This window comes from Balaenoptera borealis (genome assembly GCF_965194805.1).
Source record: "Balaenoptera borealis genome assembly, chromosome: 10".
NCBI lineage: Eukaryota > Metazoa > Chordata > Mammalia > Artiodactyla > Balaenopteridae > Balaenoptera > Balaenoptera borealis.
Window position 1 is genome coordinate 104,551,386 of NC_138874.1, and position 18,281 is coordinate 104,569,666.

Here is an 18,281-nt window from a genome sequence, read left to right on the forward strand (position 1 = left end):
TATTTAAATCATAATAAGCACATTTGTATGAATTCTCCATATTTTAACTCACAACTAATTAACACTATGTCTTCATATTAAATCCTAGGTCAAAATCTGTTAAAAGGTGAAAAAATATTAATTCATCTTTTTCAATAAATATTTGAGAAGCTACCATATGCCAAGCACTAGGTCTGGCACCAGGAAACATGCATATTAGCAAAAAGCATAAACAAATAAGCAGTGGCTAACACCTGCCAAGGGTAACCGCTAGCATGACTTACAACACTTCACATTTGTTCTGCCTGTTTTTGAGCTTTATATAAATGGACTGAATTTGTTCTGTCTGCCTTCTTTGCTCCACAGTGATTATGGGAGTCACCCATGCTGTAGCATGTAGTAGGTCATTCATTCTCAATGCTGGATAATATTCCACCACATGATTTTATCATAATTTATTTCTCCATCCTAATGTGGATGGTATTTGGATTGTTTTCAGTGTTGAGCAATTAGGAATTGTGATATTTTGTCCATATCTTTTGGTGAACATATGTGCATATGCAAGGTACTTTTTGACATCAGGCTCACCCTGCTTCTACCCACTTTCAATCACCCCAAAAGTATTCTTATCTCCTCCTACTTTCTCATCCAGTAACTTAAAGATGGAAGATAGCACTGGCAAGAATACAGACAGCACCACCCAGATGTGAGCCAGTTCCTGCCCTGCTCATGGGGTTGTAAATAGGCATAAAACTTCTACAGGATAGTTTGACAGCATGTATGGAAATGTTAAATATACGTCCTTACCCTAACAATACCACTGCTAGGAATTTCATTTAATGAAATACCTAAAGGTCTTCAAATACCTAAAGTCTACAAAGATGTTCATTACAGCATTGTGTATAATGGACAAACAACAGAGATTGCCTATTTGTTTGTCTACAGAGAATCAAACCAAAAATAATATATTCCATACAATGGATTATGGTTCAACCACTGAAAATGGTTAAAGATTTTTATTATTTTTGAGTGAAGAAATCAGACATGGAACATGTATCCTGAACCCATGCACATGCATGTATGAACATGCCTCACATTCATAATCTGAATTTAAAACTTATCTGCATCTTAAAAACTAAATGAGAATTATATCATCAACATCTAAATTTGCTGTCAGTCTTCAGCTAAAACATCAGTTCCTACAAGGTCACAAAGAGCCAAGGGGCCACAAATGGTGTGGATGAAACATGTAGTTGGTGGGTTAAACAGACTCAAAGGAAAACACCAGTGAGAGCAGTTTTCATTCCACTGGTGCGCACGTGACCCCCATGAGGGGTGTCATTCACATGCAATACACATGCTCCCCAGGGCATACCCAGGCTGATGGCTGTGGGACAGATAAGACAGATGCAGGCTCACAACTCACAAGGGAATTGGCTAAATCACCACCCTTTCTCTCACACTCAGGAAAGCCAGTTGGTATGTAAATGGGCAATACTGGTGTCATTATGGGAAAACTTTAACCCTGCTTTAATTTATATATGCTATACATTATTCTCTAACCTCAGTAATTCATCACCGGCATAAGTTCTGATGCAGCAGTGTGTAGAATGCCACTCAGCTCCCATGCCCTGACTGTCCAGAGACTGTGAAAAGGACCGTGTGCAGCTCCCTAAATATACCATGATCACGCGCATCTGCTGCCTGCAACGCACGGTCTGAATCACCCACCCTCTAACCAGCTCGCACACCTGGAGGAGCCCTCCTCCTCCGCCTTCAAATGTCACAGCCACTGTGAAGTTTCTCAGAGCCTATCCCCACGAGAGGAAAGTCACTCTTTCCGCCTCTGTGCTCCCAGAGTAACTTGTGCATGTTGTAATTATACGTCATATTATAATTAGTTATTTATGTAGACCACAAGCTCCTGAGAACAAGAGCTATGTGTCTTGATCCCCTTTGTGAATCCTAACTGCCTGGCATGGTGTGCTCCCACACGGGAGGGAAGGACAGAGGGGCTGGTCTGTCTCAACACACATTTGATCCAACTCCCTTATTTTATGGATGAGGAAACTGAGCCCCAGAGAAGTAAGAGATTTTTCCCCAGGTCACACATGGCGTCTGTTAGAGGCTGAGCCGGGACTACATGAGATTCATTTAACCTTAATGAAGCACAAAAGCTCATCCTTATTATTAGCAAAGTACAAATTAGAGATTTATCATTCTCCTCTAATGAATACAGACAAAAATTTCCAACATTGAAAACATCAATGAAATGAGATTAGTCTTTCAAACACGGATCTAGTCTCGACATCCATCCAGAATCCTCACCCTCCTCTCCATGGCTTTTGACAGGGAGCACTTCCTTTGAAACTCAGTACTGATTTGAGTCCCTGGAAAGTATCAGTGGGCAGGGAGGGAGGAAATTCAGGCAGGGATTCAGGAATAAGAGACCTTATTCCTTCCAATTCCACTGCCTATATCATGGTTTAGCAGACAAATCTGCATAGAGTACTATTCATATCTTCTATTCCAGAAAACTCTCCTGATTTTCATATAAGCTATTTTAGATTTTTTAAAAACCCTTTTTCAGCTTCATTTACATTTTGCACCTTTTTATTCAAATGTAAATTTTAATAAACACTAGTATAAATATTACAACAATTTTGCACATGAGTTATCTTGTAACTTACACTCTAAATTTATGTCTTTTGTGGTCTATGGCATAAATCATTCCATTCTTAGCATTATTTAGCTCTTTGCTCTGAATTATAACTGCTTGGGTACCTTCCTTAAAATTTCACTTTTGCACACTGAAACAGCCATCCAGGCTCGCGCTCAAATGATTCATGGACAGAAGAATGGAAAATAAGTGAGAAGAAGGCAGATTCTGTGCTGTTTTACCCCCCACCCCGCCCCAAACTGTAGACCTCAGAGGACATTAGCCATAGAAATACTCTCATCATCTTCTATTCTGGTGTACACAGTCACGACCCCCAGCTCCCAACTCACAGGGTCTAGTCACTTATAAAAATCAAATGACGTCAAATTTGAGTGCAATCATCTCCTTCCGCTCTAACCAACCACTAAGAATTATTTGGGAGTCAATCACTTATAATCTCTGAACTTGAACTGACCTGGAGATATTTAATACCACTGTGTTGGGAAGGTTAAGTTAGATGATTCACACAAACATTTCCCCATCCCCCCATCCAGTGCTATGGAGAATCACTCTGAGAGTAATAAGACTCAGCACCGTCTTCTCTGCTCTCCCAGAAATCAGAAATCACAGAAGTAAGGAGTTGGCAGTTGGCAGCGCCCAGCCAAGCCTCAGTCTGGTTGAGCCCAAAGGACACCAGGGACACTTGTGCAGAGGAAATGAACTCCTTCAGACAAAGCTCTGCTCATACTCACTTCCCAAGGGAAAAAACCTCAACCCCAATCATTCAAATAAACAAAGAAAGCCTGTTCTCCAGCCCCACACCCACCCCCTGGAGCCATTCTGGTCCTATGTATAGATGAAAGGATATCTATAAATTGGTGATTCAGATGTGGGGAGAAGAAAATAAGAAAGAAAGAACTCAGATTTTGCCTTTCTTAGCCTCAATGTCCAATTTCTACTGTTAGGAACGAGCATCAAGGATATTTGCCCACCTCCCCCATAGCTACTGAGAGCTTCACACCCCAGAGATCGTTAATGCACTGAGTCCTCCAGAGACAGGAGCCATAAAAAGACTAGATTATTTATTATTATTAATAAGTTATGGCAATTAGGCTGGGTGATCCCTAAATGTTGCTGATTAAAAACTTTCTTGAGTGCTACTCATCCACATGGCTACTGTTTACCTCTATTAAAAATGATTTAACCACACTCTGGGTGAACCCCTCTCTTGTGCCTGGGTTAATAATTAGCAGTGCACAGAGCCACGTGGGTTAAGTGAGTTGGCTCTTCTTTATTTATCTATTGCTTTGTTTTATGAGTAGAACTGGATGGCAGTCTTATTGCCCATTCAGTCTGCTAGGAATAATTTACTATTTCAATCCACAGCTCGTAACTATGGTTAGAGAAACCCTCACTATTATTACAATATCACATCTAGCCCACACCCCACAGCATTAAAGATATGCCAAACAGTGAAAGCGTGCATGACTTCCATGAGACTGGGGGAGGTAAAGTTACTAGTCCTCAAACAATGTAATCATACTACTCTCTCAATTTTGCTTTCTTTTCTAGGTTAAATTATATATGAGGGGAGTTTAGTTTCTTGAAAATGCATGCACTTAACTCCCATTTAAGAAGTCTCACCTGGGGAGATAGCTGTCTTGCGAGTCCTCCTGTGGTTTGAGCTACAGAAAGAAAATTCTCTTTCAAGTACAAGTGCTGTTACAGTAAAGCACTGTAAATGTCACTGGGACCCAACTAACCAGGGACAAGAGAAAGGATGTAGGGAGCAGCTGGAATGAACGCTGCTTCCTTGAATGGGGTCAAATTCACCATTAACCAAAGTCAATTTCAAGATCAGCTGAGCTGCCCCTCACCAAATTTCAAAAACCGGCAAGCTCTGTGCATGGCTATGAGGATTTCTAGAATTCAGTCTGTATACTTCTGCACATCTCCGTAACTCAAGTGAAATATTTCTTTTCAAGGTTGAAAAGTGGGGCCCACCAAAGCCTCCCCAGTACTCCAGAGTAGTTCTGCTTCAAATTGAGGAAGTCTAGGCCCAAAAATGGCAGGTGGGCTTCCCAGGGAGGGCAGGGTTCATTCCTTATCTCCCAGATACAGTCCAGTGCCGGGTCACCACATGATTGTGGCCACTGGATCCCAGGACCTAAGGTTGGGTCCCAGCCCCTCACCAGGTGGAAACTCGAGGTGAAACTTCTTGTAGCCTATGTTCTCATCTATAAAATGGGATGATACAGATAAGCTCTTACCCTGCCACAGGAATATCATGAGGATCAAGTTAGATAATTTAATCAGTGTGAAGCACATGGACTTTGGAGTCACATAATACCAGGTTCAAATTCTTGTTAGTCCACTGGACAGCCATCTTGGGCAACTATTTAACCTCTTTGAGTCTCAGTTTCTACATTTATAAAATGAGGATAATAAAACTTCTTTCAAAATTCATAAGGACAATCTAGATCATACCTGTAAAGCAGGTAGCACGTGTAACTGGTTTATGGTACATGCTCAACAAGTGAAAGTTAATGTTATTATAATAATAAGCAATAGAATAGGGTAGCAAAGAGCTCAGGTCCTGAAGTCAGAGCCCCGTGTCTTGCTGTGTGATCTTAGGCAAATTACTTAACCTCCCCAAGCCTTGCTTTTCTCATCAGCAACACACAGACAATAAGAATAATTAATTTTTATGCTGTCTCATAAATTGCTATGGAGATTAAAGGAGGTAGAGCATATAAGACTGCACAATAACTAGTATTCAGAAGAACTTCTATAAATTGTAGCATTATTAGTCAACAAACATTTATCGATTGCCTACTATTTGAAAATATCACCAACTGTGACTTGTATAGGACTGTAAAATATCATAAGAGGAAAATCCATTAAAATTAAATGATTGTCTTAATTCCTTCTTGTCATCATGTAGCTACATGCCATTAAGAAACTCTAAAGCAATGATCAAACATTATTTTATGAACGAATGATTTTTAATCTTTAAACTCAGAGGTCCAATGACATCCTATCTCCAAACACCAACGATCTAAGGGGTTGTGATTAGCACCCAGATGTTCCAGAAACCCAGAGCCCAGCCTTCATTTTGGGCACCACGCAACTCTCTGACATTGCCTGTCTCCTCTGGCCCTGTCGTTATTTCTCGAGGCCACCACATAAGGGGCTCACCCATCCCTGCCCTGGGGTGTGATGAGTGGAGCCGCAGGGTTCAGAAGAGGTAGGCGCTGCACGGGGCAGCTGACCTGAGAACCACTGTGCTCAGCGCCGTGGGGAGCTGCGAAGAACTTGCCTGAGGAAAGGGTTCTGCTGCTGCATTAAGTAAATTAGTGAAAGTCTGAACCCAACAAAACCGCTTAAGTGGAACCCCTTCCTGTCCGAGCGCCGATCTGTGCTCTCTTGGAGCACGGCCAGAGCCAAGGGCTCCTCCAGAGCCCCTGCGTGGCTTCAGTGGCACCGTACGGGGACCGTGATTAGTTTCCTGTGTCTCCAAAGCCAGACAGCTCGGGCAGCTCAGGCAGCCGCGTGGCTTGTCTCCCCGCCCCTCCTGCTTCCCCCCCAGGCGCACCCACGCAGCTCCAACTGCACGGAGCCCCGGTGCATCTCGGTTATTAAGGACCAACCGGAAGGCCTCACTCCCCGTCTCCAGCCCTCCGTGCCAAATACCACCGTTCTTTAATGTGGGTCTGTATCTCTCTCTCCTTTTTCTTCTCTGTCCCGTTTTGGATGCAGGCCAGGGAAAGTCTTCCTTGCTCCTGGCCTCCCCTCACCTTTTACCATGTTAGAAATGAAGACCGATACTTGGCCTGTCATTGTTGTTCCTCTGAAGGCACATGGCGCTCTGTAAATGTCTTTTATTTGTGAGTAAGAAAAAAAAGTTTTTAAAGCCCCGAAGTCTCTTCCTGCTCCATTTTCTAGGGAATGTACGACCGACATCAATCTGAGGCCCTGTGCTTGTGACCCATCAGCCGACAGCGACTTGGGAAGGCAGTGCAAGGCCCATGAGCTAGTAAGTCCCTAACATTTTTATGACCTTCTATCCAGAGTATATCTCATTCCTAGCACAGAAGAACAATGCTCTTAACTACTGAAAGAACATAAAAAAATAGATTTAGGAATAGTACTTTTTATGACTGCATTCTGTATACTGTGAAAGTTATGTTCAAATCTGCTCGTACTTTATGGAGCTGATAAAGTAGAACAGTATGGCTTCCCAGCTAACAGGGTATTTTATATCCATTTAAAATGTTTTCTCTTAAATTGAATTACTTTTTGAGTAATTATAATAAGACTAATCTGGGCTTAATGAATTCATGTACAAATACTTCAGACTGCATTATTAAAACCTCTATGATATGAAACTATATTAAACTCAATCCCTCTAGCAACCAGTGTTTTTCTTTGAAAAGAACAGCATACATGACTTTCTCTGAATTCTTTTAAATCAGCTAACTGAGAAATCATAAGAAGCCACATTAATAGCTCAAACTAAAGAAGAGGTTGACAAACAGTATTGTTCTAATTTCCCTGAACTTATTTAATTGGGCATTCATTAGAAGTCATAGAAAACACTTTTATTAAGCATCCTCATATACAAAGGGCTGAAGAATTGGTTCATCTTCCAGAAGAAATCAGTTAACTATGATTAGCAATGCCATGAAACCACTATGGGTAAAAATACTAAAAGTGAGCCTGTGGATATCAAGTCTTATCTTCTAAAAAGTCTCCAAACTCAATAATCTAAATATCTGGATTCTAGTTCACACTATAGGCAAAGCCACTCATCGTCTCTGGGATTTGGTTCCTCCATCTGCAAAGTAGTTTGCACTAGATGATCTCCAAGGTCCGTTACAGTTCTTAAAGATGATGGTTTTAAGTTTAAAATTACACACATTATATCAAATGGGCTTTACTGCACATAGCTTATTTGTCATCTCATCCATGTTAAATTACATTCACAGAAAAAGAATTCATTCCCTACAATTCACATACATCCACAAACATCCATAATACAGCTGGTTATTTCAAATTTATCCCAAGATATTATCTCGATGGTAAAGTATTTTTCCCATTACAGATAAATTATAAACCATCTGAAACCTTTAAGGTTATAGTTCCTTGAATCAGTTTCTATCCAACCCCCCACTCCCGCCCAACATATACTTTCCGAAAGATGCTCTTTCGTCTCCATTTCAAAGTCAACTGATTAGTTTTATCGTATATGTATTCTTCGGGCAGATCTGTGAGATCCTAGTTTTAGTTGGATTGGTTACCCAGTCTCCTAAATTCAAACTAGATATTTACAAATGTCCAGCAGAATAAATCTCTCTTTTCCAGGTGATCATTACCAGTATGGACAACTTTAAAGTAAACATAAAACAATGGCCATCATCATTATTCTGATGGCTTGGCACAAATTACTGTCAGGAGAGCTCCCAGGAGCCAGAGATAATTAAAGTCTGAGTTCGGAGAAGCTGCCCCCGACATCAAGTATTGCTGATGAGAATGATTTGGGAGTAAATATGTTTCAGCAAATTGGCCCAAGTCTTCAAGGAGGAGGTTTGGCCATGTGACACTCATCGGCCTGACCTCAGTTTCAGGAGGTACAGGTTCTGTCCTGGCTCTTCCATAAATCCCCTGTATAAATGGGGACAAGTCATTGAAGCTCTCTAGGTTCCAAAGAAGGTTTGCCTAGAAAATCTCTGCAGTTCTTTCCAGCTCTAAAGTTCTTTAATGAACACAACCAGGATCTTTCATTAGGAACCTCTGCTATACACCTGCACCTCACCTGTATGTCTCCTTGGTGCACGGATACACACTTGTAATTTTCTCTCTCTCTCTCCAACTAAGCTGAAAGCACTATGATTCCAGGGATATTCTGTCCATTGTAGTCCCAAAGTCCAGGGCAGAATATCAGAGCACAGCAGGCACATTTTAACATTAATGATAACTAATACCATACATCAGGCACTATTTTAAGTGTATTACAGACATTACCTTAATCCTCTCAATCCAAACGCTTAACCACTACACTACACTGTCTCTCAATGAATGCCCAGTTAGTAGGTGTGTGGAAGGATGAATACGCAAACATACACATTCTTTCCAAAACCCCCCAGAGAGTTAACTTGAGCCGTGCCCATAATATTTTTAATATCATAATCCCTATAAATCTAGAACTCCAACCTTCATTACCTGTGAATTTGGGGTCCAATTGCAGAAAACACCTAGATGTGCCTTTACTTTTTAAAAACTTTACAAATTCTCTTTTTTAAAAAAATGCAACTATCTCAGTAGGTTTATGGCAACCGCTAAGGTAAGGTAGAGCATGGGGAAAGGATGTAGAGCTGGATAAAAAGATGAGAATTCCAAGAAGAGGGTCAGGAAAAGGAGAACAATACAAGGACACATGGCTGAGCTACAAAGATCTGTGCAGCTGCCCCTGATCCAGCTGTCATCCTACTGGAATTCATGGAAAGGAGGGTGTGAGAGGTGGTGGGAAGGAAAGAACCAGGGTGATTGGTAACTCAGTGCAGGCAATACACATGCAGGCTCTGGAGTCAGAGTGCTTGCATTTTGATCCTGGCTCTGCCACTGACAAAGTTAAATGCCCTCTCTAAGTCTGAGCATCTCCACCTGAAACAGTGGAAGTGACAGAGGCTGTTGTGAGGATTAAAGGATATCAAGCGCCTAAAGACTTGACACAGTGTCTGACACATATAAGGTACTTAACGGAAGCAGGTAATTTGGACAGAGACTCGGGAGAAATTAAGTTTCAGGATATCATTAAGATCAATGAAATTCTTTGGCACCCTGGCCACTATACTTGTTGTGATGAATAAAATGTATCTGCATGGATTCTAAAACCGAAAAATCAGACTCCAGTAAAATATCACAAAGTCTACTCCCCACGCCCACCAGCCTCCGGCGTGGAGTAATGCAGCTGGGGGGAAGATATGAGAAAACATCTCTAGCACGGGAGCACTCATTCTCTCCTAGTCATATGTGTTCTTGGGAAGCAAGATCAATGTTTATTACGTGAACAAACATTCAACCCTAAAAGTATTACCCCACACTCTAGATCACATAAGTGCTAGTATTTTTCAGAGGTAGCTGGGAGCAAGTAATTAAAGGGGAACTATAGATACATCATGAATTTGTCAGAGCACAAGCCTTTCTTCTGGAAGACAGTACATTTTTTAAAGTCACCCACTCACAGGCTCAGTAGCTAACACAGCTCCTCTCCTTCCATCGTTTCGCATCAGTCACGGCTGTGCATGGTAGGACCTCACACGGAACTGGGCTCTGCTACAGTGAAGCCAGGCATTTCAGAGGCGCAGGGAAGGGAGAATGCTGAGGACACCTTACAAACAACCTCTGTAGTTGTAAGTGTTCACTCTTGTGAAGAAGAGTCAGCAGGCAGTAAACGTGGTTACCACAGACCATACCCCACTGAGCGCCTTTTCAAAAACAGAAGGGGAAGTTCATTTGGTGGTTTAAGATACTTTTAAACCTGTATGATATTAGTCACTGGCTCAACACAGTCATGAAATGTCAATGTCATTTTCATGAAGGATTTGTGCAGCTGGCTTGCCCTGAAGAAAGGGATTCCAGCATCTCACAGAGCTTAAGAAATTTTCATATATATATAAAAAATATATATAGTATACTATATATACATATTATATATTACATATATAATATGCACATAATATATAATATGCACATGTAACATAATAAAATGTGCACATATACAATAGAATATATATAATATATACATAAATATAATACATAAATAATATATAATATAGTAAAACATCATAGCTGTTATTCTTCAAGTCCAGAGAGCCGGGTTCTAGTTCTAGCTCTGTCCCTAACTGGTTAGGGCTAGTGGCTTAGCCTCTCATGGGGAACCTCAGTTTCCTCATCTGTAATTGAGAATAAAGCCTGCCTTAACTATTTCTTCAAGGAAAAAGTAAGACAGTGGATGTGATCACACTAAGAAAAAATAAACTTAAAATTCTTGATACTTTTTTAGTGTCCACTGGAGCTGACACACTATAATGAGCAATTAATGGACCCAAAAGAAGCTAAAATTCAGACTCTACAGTCAAAGAGCTTACAGTGATAAGGAGAGTCAGACACACTCAAGGAAAAGGTACTAAATTCTACACAGGGAGGAAAACAACACTGTGAGGAAAAGAGATATTTCAGGGCTGGGACTCGGAGCAGTCTTCAAGGACCAGGTACAATCTAAGCTAGATCCTGAAGGGCAGTCCTAAACAAAGCCAACATTTATGGAGCTCTCATTTCTAAAGGCTTTTCTTAAAGATTTCACATAATGCTCCCCAAAACTCTATGAAGTAACTATCATTCTCATCCCCATTTTACCAGTCAGGTTAATTTTCCAAAGATCCCACAGGCAACCTGACTGTAGGGCACTTCCTTGACACCACTCTCCTTAGGACTCAAAAGGTGGAAATGAGAGAAAAAGAAGCAGCAGGATAAATGAGTCAGAAAATATTCCAGTATTCACAAACAGGAAGACTCAATATTATTAAGATACTGATTCTCCCCAAATTGATCTATAGATTCAACATAATCCCAAGATTAATTCCACCAGACTTCTTGTGGGAAATGATAAGCCAATTCTAAAATTTATAGGAAACATAAGAATCTAGAATAGCCAAAATAATCTTTAAAAAGAAGAGCAAAGTCAGAGGACTGACACCACTTGACTTCAAAACTTATAATAAAGCTATAATCATCAAGATAGAGTGTTGCTGGCATTAGGACAGACAAGTAGATCAATGGAGCAGAACAGAAAGTCTGGAAACAGAACTTCAGTTTTACAATCATTTGATTTTTGACAAAGGAGTCAATGCAATCCAATGGGGAAAGGCAAGTCTCTTCAACAAATGGTACTGGAACATCCATACAGAGAAAAAAAAAATTAGACCCCTACTTCACACCATACACAAAAAATTCATGATAGGTCATAGACCTGTAGATAAATGCTAAAACTATAACGTTTCTAGAAGAAAATAACAAAATACTCTAGTGACTTTGGAATAGGTAAATTTCTTAGACTGTATACTGAAAACAATAGCAATAAAAGAAAAAAAATAAGTTAAACTACTTTAAAATTAAAAACTCTGCTCATGGGGCTTCCCTGGTGGCGCAGTGATTGAGAATCTGCCTGCTCATGCAGGGGACACGGGTTCGGGCCCTGGTCTGGGAAGATCCCACATGCCGCAGAGCAGCTAGGCCCGTGAGCCACAAGTACTGAGCCTGCGCGTCTGGAGCCTGTGCTCTGCAACAAGAGAGGCCGCGATAGTGAGAGGCCCGCGCACTGCGATGAAGAGTGGCCCCCGCTTGCCACAACTAGAGAAAGCCCTCGCACAGAAACGAAGACCCAACACAGCCATAAATAAAATAAATAAATTAATTAAAAAAAAAAAAAACTCTGCTCAGTAAAGAACATCATTAGGAAAATGAATCAATAAGATATTTTGGGGAGAAAATATTCACAAAATCTATATCTAACAAAGGCCTGGTATCCAGAATATGTAAAGAACTCCTTCAACTCACTAATAGAAAGACAAACAACCCAATATTTAAATGGGGAAAATATCTGAACAGGTACTTCACAAAGGAAGATACACAAGCAACCAATAAGCACATAAAAAAGTGTCCAACATCATTCGTCATAAAGAAAATGCAAATTAAAACCACAATAATATATCACTATACGTTCAACGGGATGGCTAAACTTAAACAGACTCACAACACCAAATGTTGGTGAAGATAAATAGCAGCTAAAACTCTCATTCATTGCTAGGGTTGAAGTAAAATTGAACTACTTTGGGAATAGGTCTAGCAATTTCTTATAAAACTAAAAATACACCTACACCATGATCCTGAAATTCTGCTCCTAAGTATTCACTCTAGAGAAATGAAAACAAATTCCTCAAAAACAACTTGTATGTAAATCTTCTACATAACAGTTAGAAATAGCCCAGATGTCCAACACAGAAGAATGGATAAACAACCATAAGTACAATATATTCATCAAATAGAACACTACTTAACAATATAAAGGAACAGAAACAATAACAAGACACAATATGAATGAATGTCATTAATATTATGCTGAGTGGAAGAGGCATTACATAAAAGTACATACTGTGGGGTTTCACTAATATGAAATTCTAGAACAGGCAAATTAATCTACAGTAAAAAAAAAAAAAAAAAGGCAATACTCCCCAAACTGATATACAGATTCAACAAATCTTATCAAAATTCCAGATTTCTTTGCAGAAATTGGCAAGCTGATCCTAAAATTCATATGAAATCATAAGGGATCTTGAATAGACAAAATAATCTTGAAAAAGAAGGACAAAGTTGGAAGACTCATATTTCCCAACTTCAAAACTTACCACAAAGCTACAGTAATCAAGAAAGTGTGGTATGGTTATAAAGTTTAGGCACATAGGTCAATGGAATAGAATTGAGAGTCCATAAAACGAACCCTTACATTTATGATCAACTGAAGTTTGACAAGACAATTCAATGGGGGAAAAATAATCTTTTCAACTAATAGTGCTGGAACAACTAGATATCTACATGCAAATAATTAAATTGGAACCTTATCTCATACCATATACAAAAATCAACTCAAAACAGATCAAAGAGGTAAAACTATAAAACTCTTAAAAGGAAACACAGGCATAAATCTTTGTGACTTTGGATTAGGCAATAGTTTCTTAAATATGACATCAAAAGCACAAGCAACAACAACAAAAAAACACAGATAAACAGATAATCTTCAAAATTAAAAGCTTTTGTGCCACAAAGGGCACCATCAAGAAAATGAAAAAACCCACAGAATTAAAGAAAATAATTGCAAATCATGTATTTGATAAGACACTTGTACCTAGACTATATAAAGAAGTATTACAACTGAAAAATAAAAAGACAACCCAACTAAAAAATGGGCAAACAATCTGAATAGACATTTCTCCAAAGAAGATACATAAATGGCCAATAAGCACATGGAAAGATGCTCAACATCACTATGCAACAGGGAGATGCAAATCAAAACCACAGTGAGATAGCATTTCACACCACTAGGATGGCTATAAGCAAAAAGATAATAACTGTTGGCAAAGATCTGGGGAACCTGGAACACTGCTGGTGGGAATGTAAAATGGTGTAGCCATTTTGGAAAACAGTCTGGCAGGTCCTCAAATGGTTAAATAGAGAGTTTACCATGTGATGTGGCCATCCCACTCCCAGGTATTTAACCCCCAAAAGGAATACATACATCCACACAAAAACTGGCACACGAATGTTCACAGCAGCATTATTCATGATAGCCAAAAAAGTGGAAACAATCCAAATGGTCATCAACTGGTAAACATTTAAATAAAATGTGGTATATCCATATAATGGGATATTATTCAGCAATACAAAGAAATGAGGTACTAATACATGCTACAGTAAGGATGAATCTTGAAAACAGTATGCTAAGTGAAATAAGCCAGTCATAAGGGACCACATATTACATGATTTCATTTATATGAAATGTCCAGGGTAGACAAATCTAGAGACAGAAAATAAATAGTTGCCTAGGGCTACAGGGAAAGAGGGGATGAGGGTAATGACAGCTAAGGGGTGCAGGGTTTTTTTCGGGATAATGAAAACATTCTAAAATCGATGTCTGATGGATGCACAACTCTGCGAATACACTAAAAACCACTGAACTGTACACTTTAAGTGACTGAATTGTATGGTATGTGAATTATATCTCAATAAAGCTGTTTTTTGGGGGGGAAAAAAGAGTCCTGGGTTGTTGACTACATTTCTAATGACTGGCAACGTCAACCTCCGCTTCTCTGGGCCACAGTGGGGCAAGCCAATCTTGTAACTGCATCCAGCTCTTCATCCTATGACCGCATCTAAAGAACCATGCTCGGGTACTGGGTACCACGCTGGGCATGGAGAAAGCTGCGCACAGATGAAAGACAGCATCCCCTCTTCTCAAGGTATCACCACCTGGTGCTGCAGTCTACACCTAGCCATGCGTGGCTACTGAGCACTTAAATGTGGTGAGTCTGAATGAAAAGTGTAAAAGGGACACTGAATTTCAAGAACTTGGTCAGTGAAAAAAGTAAAACAGCTCAATAATTGTTTACATTGAATCACACACTGAAATGGTATTTTGGATAAACTGGGTGAGAGTAAATGTTAAAATGAATTTCACCTGTGCTTTTTTATTTTTTGAATGTGGTACTAGGAAATTTTAGATTACTTCTGTAGCTCACATTCTATTTCTCTTGGGTAATGCCAGTTTAGGTTTTTAAATATAAATAAATCACTGAAACTTTCCTGACCCCCAGTGTTTTGGAAGATTATCTTATGCAGCCTTCTAAACGGTAATTAACTTTGAAGTCCACTCAGCAGTTATAAAATGCCCACTGCTCTACAATTATGGAGGCACAAAAGGTTTCTTGTTTGCTGCCCTCTGCCAATTGGTCCCTTGATCTAGAGACGAAGATGCTCGGCTTGGCCTTTTAATATTGGCGTGCCTGAGTCTTTACAAAGCACAAATGTTCCCCAAAAAAGGCAGGCCCAGAAAACTTCATCTGAACTCTTTAAGACTCATGATCAAAAGAGTTGCCTTTTGAAAATGATTAAAGATCAGACTGAGATAACAGACCCCCTATTCACAGAAAGAAAACTTCTTCTGAAAGGAGTTTCATCTAAAAGGGGCTTTGCATGTCATCTGTGAGGGTTTCCCCCTTCAGCCCTCACTTGTGAACCCTGAATTGTTTAGAGGGATTTTTGCTTCTCCTTCTTCGAATTCCTCTTTGATCCACAGGTCCAGGGTAATAAGAACTGGGCCTGTGGGGCAGAGGCAAGCTCTAAACTTCTGGCTCTGCTGAAACATTTATAAGAAATCCAGAGGTATGTCTGTGCCCTGAGAGAGGACACAGAAATGGACCTCAGATGTGGGAGGCTCTGGAGATAAAGTGTTATCACAAGAGTAGCAGAGACCCTACCAATGCGTCTCGTTGCTCCTTCTTTACTCAGCCAATGCCCAAAGAACTGTGCCAACTGACCCTTTCACTTCCTGGCTCTCTAGAGTTAAAAGAGCAGGTCTGGAGGTGAAGTAAGGTGTCCAGAGTTCCAGTCCTGGTAAGCGGCACAGCCATGATTCCAAGTTGCGACTGCCTAACTCCAAAGCTAATACCCTTCTTAAGCACTGAACAATACTGTTACCCTTTCATTCCACAAACACTACTCCGTGCTGCGTGCTGTGGGATTAGAAGGTTAGGGTGACTCTTTTGAAAAGACATATGCACTAGAATCCTGCCTCCTCAAATGAGATGCTCTTAAATTCCTACACCTACTTTTGTTCAGAATCTCTAGTACACTGAAATGGAAGACAGTTTCATTGGCTTAATGGCCTCCATTCTGTGCATATTGGAAGCAGAGACAAAATATCTCAGGGTCCTTAATCTCCTCCGGGCGTGCAGTGGGTAGAAGTGGGGAACACAGTGCTTCATTCCATGTCCTGTCACGTTAGACCTGTTTCTTCCACACGCTCCCAAATGGAGAGCACACTGTACCATGCTTGTTCTAGCACTCAGGGCTGACCATGCACCGTGTGCGGCACTGGGCGTATACAAAGATGAACACAACGCGCTCTCTGCCCCTCTAGGATGTTCCTCAGTTTAAGTGCCTATCAAGGTATTTTAAAGGGTCTGTGTTTGGGGCAAAGTGTGCCATCAAGAACAAAGCTCATTTCTGGAGCCGGTTTGTGGCTTGAGATGTCTCAAATTATAGCAGTTGTTACAAAATGTACCTGACTTCGAGTTTCAAAAGAACTGGCTGTAACATGGCTATTTCTCGATGGTCTGTTTCAGGGCCTGGGTAATCAAAGCCCTCATTAACCACTCTCCTCCCACCACTCCCATTATCTTCCAGGCCTGGTAGTAAGTAAGCAATTGGCTGCCTTAGAAAACCCTGGGTGGTGTGATTTGGAAAGTTAAGTGAATTATGATGGAAATGTCACTGCAGGCCACCATAAGTCTGGAGTCTTCTATTTAAAGGTGCCTCAATCATCTCCAGCTGGTGACTCCTAGGAGGCCAGATGGCTCCAAAGGATGGCCAGGGCCAACACCCCCTTCTTCATCTCTGGGTACACTGGGCAGAATAATGCCCCTGCAAAGATGTCCATGTTCTAATCCCTGGAACCTGTGCTATCTTGCCTTATATGGCAAAGAGGACTTTGCAGATGTGATTAAACTAAGTGTCTTGAGATGCAGAGATTATCTTGGATTATCTGGTGGGCCCAATATAATCGCATGAATCCCTAAAAGTAGACAGCCTTTCCTTAGAGAGATGTTCAGACAGAAAAAGGATCAGAGAGATGCTATGAGGCTGATTTTGAAGATGGAGGAAGGTAGCCACGAGCCAAGGAATGCAGGTGGCCTCTAGAAGTTGGAAAAGGCAAGGAAAGGTATTCTCCCGTAGAGGCGCCAGAAAGAACACAGTCCTGTTAACACCTTGACTTCATTCCAGTAAGACCCATACTAGACTTCTGATCTACAGAGCTATAAGATGACAACTTTGTGTTGGTTAAGCCACTGAGTTTGGGGTAATTTTCAGAACAGCAACAGAAAACTAACTAACTCACTGGTTATACCCAACCAAACAGTGGGATAGTCAGGCGACGAGGACAAGTGACTGGGACAGTGACCGCACAGTCAAAACAATCAGCTTAACCAACTCGTCAATTCTGTCCAAAAGAAAGCTCAAGCATTTTTACGGAAGGACCCAGTACAACTCACGTCAAAGATGAAACAGAAAGTACAAACTGAATCAGAGCACTGGACCACAGAGAAGGAGCCAACACCTCAGGTTGCTTCTGTACGCTCCTGTTGGTCCCACAGAACCCTCAAGCCTTATTCGTCTGGAACCTGCTCACACCAACAACAGCATCACACAGGCCTCTTCTCACGTGGAAGGAGATTAGGGAACACAAGGGTAGTATTCTCAGAGTCTTGCTCCTAAGACTTTGATCCTCCCCGACCCTCCTTAAGTACTGCGTGATGTGTTCAATGCAGGATAGATACCTGGAGTGACTAATGAAGATGAGGAGGTTGCTCCTCTCCTGGCCTAAACCATAGACCTATGAGGCTTCTATACGGACAATCAGCTGTAGGAGTGCCTTTCCCCACAGTACATACATGTTTCAAGGAAATATGTTAGTTCCTGGACACTGTTGGGGCTTAGCTCATGATGGAGGGCTATGAGGTCAGAGGGGCTGGTGGGTACCCTTCTCCCTCTTCCTTTTTTCCTTAAGGAGGAGATGATAGTTTATCTTAAGCAGTTCTCACTGATAGAAATATCTGTGTTGGAGCCTCTTTGAGCTGTTTTGTACTTTACCAAATCATCCATCCAAGGAAGTAGTCATCACCTATTTGACAACATTCTGGAGGCCTCAGTGTTTAATCTCATCAACCCAAAGAGCATCACTGAATAGCAAATAGGGTAACTGAGAACGTACAGACTTGTCTAAAGTACAGTTCCTAACCAAAGGGATTCC

General features: G+C 40.8%; 1 protein-coding gene across 4 annotated transcripts in view; it reads right to left on the bottom strand.

Moving 5' to 3' along the window:
- Nucleotides 1-18,281, bottom strand: part of GFRA1 (GDNF family receptor alpha 1) — a 221,631-nt gene that overhangs the window by 164,181 nt on the left and 39,169 nt on the right. The window lies entirely within an intron of this gene.